The sequence below is a fragment of the Schistocerca americana genome, unplaced genomic scaffold (genome assembly GCF_021461395.2).
Source record: "Schistocerca americana isolate TAMUIC-IGC-003095 unplaced genomic scaffold, iqSchAmer2.1 HiC_scaffold_17, whole genome shotgun sequence".
Taxonomy (NCBI): domain Eukaryota; kingdom Metazoa; phylum Arthropoda; class Insecta; order Orthoptera; family Acrididae; genus Schistocerca; species Schistocerca americana.
In genome coordinates, this window is record NW_025725790.1 from 286171 (window position 1) to 290481 (window position 4311).

Sequence of the window (4311 nt, forward strand, 5' to 3'; positions counted from 1 at the left end):
TGTCACAGGAATTTTCACTAGGAAGAGTCAGTCTTCATGTCCTTAAGTCGGCATTGTGCCTTTTGTATTTAATTCCGATGCAATTTCTGTGTTTCTTCGTCAATAAGAAGGTCCAAGGAATACAGTAAATCTGAAGTGAAGCATCGGAATCTATAACTAGTGTCACAGGAATGGTTCAAATCATAGTCAGTAAGAAGTGTCGGTCTTCATGTACTTAAGTCGGCATTGTGCCTTTTGTATTTAATTCCGATGCAATTTCTGTGACTCATCGTCAATAAGAAGGTCCAAGGGATACAGTATACCTGAAGAGAAGCATCGGAATCAATAACTAGTGTCAGAGGAATGGTTCAAAACTTAGACAGTAGGAAGAGTCAGTCTTCTTGTACTTAAGTCGGCATTGTGAGTTTTGTATTTAATTCCGATGCAATTTCTGTGTCTCATCGACAATAAGAAGGTCCAAGGTATACAGTAAACCTGAAGTGAAGCATCGGAACCTATAACAATTGTCACAGGAATGGTTCAAAACATAGTCAGTAAGAAGTGTCGGTCTTCATGTACTTAAGTCGGCATTGTGCCTTTTGTATTTAATTCCGATGCAATTTCTCTGTTTCATCGTCAATAAGAAGGTCCAAGGGATACAGTAAACCTGAAGTGAAGCATCGGAATCTATAACTAGTGTCACAGGAATTTTCAGTAGGAAGAGTCAGTCTTCATGTCCTTAAGTCGGCATTGTGCCTTTTGTATTTAATTCCGATGCAATTTCTGTGGTTCTTCGTCAATAAGAAGGTCCAAGGAATACAGTAAATCTGAAGTGAAGCATCGGAATCTATAACTAGTGTCACAGGAATGGTTCAAATCATAGTCAATAAGAAGTGTCGGTCTTCATGTACTTAAGTCGGCATTGTGCCTTTTGTATTTAATTCCGATGCAATTTCTGTGTTTCATCGTCAATAAGAAGATCCAAGGGATACAGTAAACCTGAAGTGAAGCATCGGAATCTATAACTAGTGTCACAGGAATGGTCAGTAGGAAGAGTCAGTCTTCTTGACCTTAAGTCGGCATTGTGCCTTTTGTATTTAATTCCGATGCAATTTCTGTGTTTCATCGTCAATAAGAAGGTCCAAGGGATACAGTAAACCTAAAGTAAAGCTTCGGAATCTATAACTAGTGTCACAGGAATAATCAGTTGGAAGAGTCAGTCTTCTTGTTCTTAAGTCGGCATTGTGCCTTTTGTATTTAATTCCCATGCGATTTCTGTGTTCCATCGTCAATAAGAAGGTTCAAGGGATACAGTAAACCTGAAGTGAAGCATCGGAATCTATAACTTGTGATACAGGAATGGTTCAAAAACATAGTCAGTAAGAAGTGACGGTCTTCATGTACTTAAGTCGGCATTGTGCCTTTTGTATTTAATTCCGATGCAATTTCTGTGTTTCATCGTCATTAAGAAGGTCCAAGGGATACAGTAAACCTGGAGTGAGGCATCGGAATCTATAACTAGTGTCACAGGAATGGTTCAAAACATAGTCAGTAAGAAGTGTCGGTCTTCATGTACTTAAGTCGGCATTGTGCCTTTTGCATTTAATTGCGATGCAATTTCTGTGTTTCATCGTCAATAAGAAGTTCCAAAGGATACAGTAAACCTGAAGTGAAGCATCGGAATCTATAAATAGTGTCACAGGAATCGTCAGTAGGAAGAGTTAGTCTTCTTGTCCTGAAGTCGGCATTGTGCCTTTTGTATTTAATTCCGATGCAATTTCTGTGATTCATCGTCAATAAGAAGGTCCAAGGGATGCAGTAAACCTGAAGTGAAGCATCGTAATCTATAAGAGTGTTACAGGAATGGTTCCAAACATAGTCAGTAAGAAGTGTCGGTCTTCATGTACTTAAGTCGGCATTGTGCCTTTTGTATTTAATTCCGATGCAATTTCTGTGTTTCATCGACAATAAGAAGGTCCAAGGGATACAGTAAACCTGAAGTGAAGCATCGGAATCTATAACTAGTGTCACAGGAATGGTCAGTATGGAGAGTCAGTCTTCTTGTACTTAAGTCGGCATTGTGCCTTTTGTATTTAATTCCGATGAAATTTCTGTGTTTCATCGTCAATAAGAAGGTCCAAGGGATACAGTAAACCTGAAGTGAAGCATCGGAATGTATAACTAGTGTCACAGGAATGGTTCAAAGCATAGTCAGTAGGAAGTGTCTATCTTCATGTACTTAAGTCGGCATTGTGCCTTTTGTATTTAATTCCGATGCAATTTCTGTGACTCATCGTCAATAAGAAGGTCCAAGGGATACAGTAAACCTGGAGTGAAGCATCGGAATCTATAACTAGTGTCACAGGAATGGTTCAAATCTTAGACAGTAGGAAGAGTCAGTCTTCTTGTACTTAAGTCGGCATTGTGCCTTTTGTATTTAATTCCGATGCAATTTCTGTGTTTCATCGTCAACAAGAAGGTCTAAGGGATACAGTAAACCAGGAGTGAAGCATCGGAATCTATAACTAGTGTCTCAGGAATGGTTCAAAACATAGTCAGTAAGAAGTGTCGGTCTTCATGTACTTAAGTCGGCATTGTGCCTTTTGTATTTAATTCCGATGCAATTTCTGTGTTTCACCGTCAATAAGAAGGTCCAAGGGATACAGTAAACCTGAAGTGAAGCATCGGAATCTATAACTAGTGTCACAGGAATGGTCAGTAGGAAGAGTCAGTCTTCTTGTACTTAAGTCGGCATTGTGCTTTTTGTATTTAATTCCGATGCAATTTCTGTGTTTCATCGTCAATAAGAAGGTCCAAGGGATACAGTAAACCTGGTGGGAAGAATCGGAATCTATAACTAGGGTCACAGGAATGGTCAGTAGGAAGAGTCATTCCTCTTGTCCTTAAGTCGGCATTGTGCCTTGTGTATTTAATTCGGATGCAATTTCTGTGTTTCATCGTCAATAAGAAGGTCCAAGGGATACAGTAAACCTGGAGTGAAGCATCGGAATCTATAACTAGTGTCACAGGAATGGTTCAAAGCTTAGACAGTAGGAAGAGTCGGTCTTCTTGTACTTACGTCGGCATTGTGCCTTTTGTATTTTATTCCGATGCAATTTCTGTGTTTCATCGTCAATAAGAAGGTCCAAGGGATACATTAAACCAGAAGTGAAGCATCGGAATCTATAACTAGTGTCACAGGAATGGTTTAAAACATAGTCAGTAAGAAGTGTCGGTCTTCACGTACTTAAGTCGGCATCGAGCCTTTTGTATTTATTTCCGATGCAATTTTTGTGTTTCATCGTCAATAAGAAGGTCCATGGGATACAGTAAACCCATAGTGATGCATCGGAATTGATAACTAGTGTCACAGGAATGGTTCAAAACTCAGACAGTAGGAAGAGTCAGTCTTCATGTACATAAGTCGGCATTGTGCCTTTTGTATTTAATTCCGATGCAATTTCTGTGTTTCATCGTCAATAAGAAGGTCCAAGGGATACAGTTAACCTGAAGTGAAGCATCTGAATCTATAACTAGTGTCACAGGAATGGTTCAAATCTTAGACAGTAGGAAGAGTCAGTCTTCTTGTACTTAAGTCTGCATTGTGCCTTTTGTATTTAATTCCGATGCAATTTCTGTGTTTCATCGTCAATAAGAAGGTCCAAGGGATACAGTAAACCTGAAGTGAAGCTTCGGAATCTATAACTAGTGTCACAGGAATGGTTCAAAACTTGGACATTAGGAAGCGTCAGTCCCCTTAAACTTAATTCGGCATTGTGCATTTTGTATTTAATTCCGATGCAATTTCTGTGTTTCATCGTCAATAAGATGGTCCAAGGGATACAGTAAACCCGGAAAGAAGCATCGGAATCTATAACTAGTGTCACAGGAATGGTTTAAAACTTAGACAGTAGGAAGAGTCAGTCTTCTTGTACTTAAGTCGGCATTGAGCCTTTTGTATTTAATTCCGATGCAATATCTGCGTTTCATCGTCAATAAGAAAGTCGCAGGGATACAGTAAACCTGAAGTGCAGCATCGGAATCTATAACTAGTGTCACAGGAATGGTTCAAAGCTTAGACAGTAGGAAGAGTCAGTCTTCTTGTGCTTAAGTCGGTATTGTGCATTTTGTATTTAATTCCGATGCAATTTCTGTGTTTCATCGTCAATAAGAAGGTGCAAGGGATACAGTAAACCTGAAGTGAAGCATCGGAATCTATAACTAGTGTCACAGGAATGGTTCATAGCTTAGACAGTAGGAAGAGTCGGTCTTCTTGAACCTAAGTCGGCATTGTGCCTTTTGTATTTAATTCCGATGCAATTTCTGTGTTTC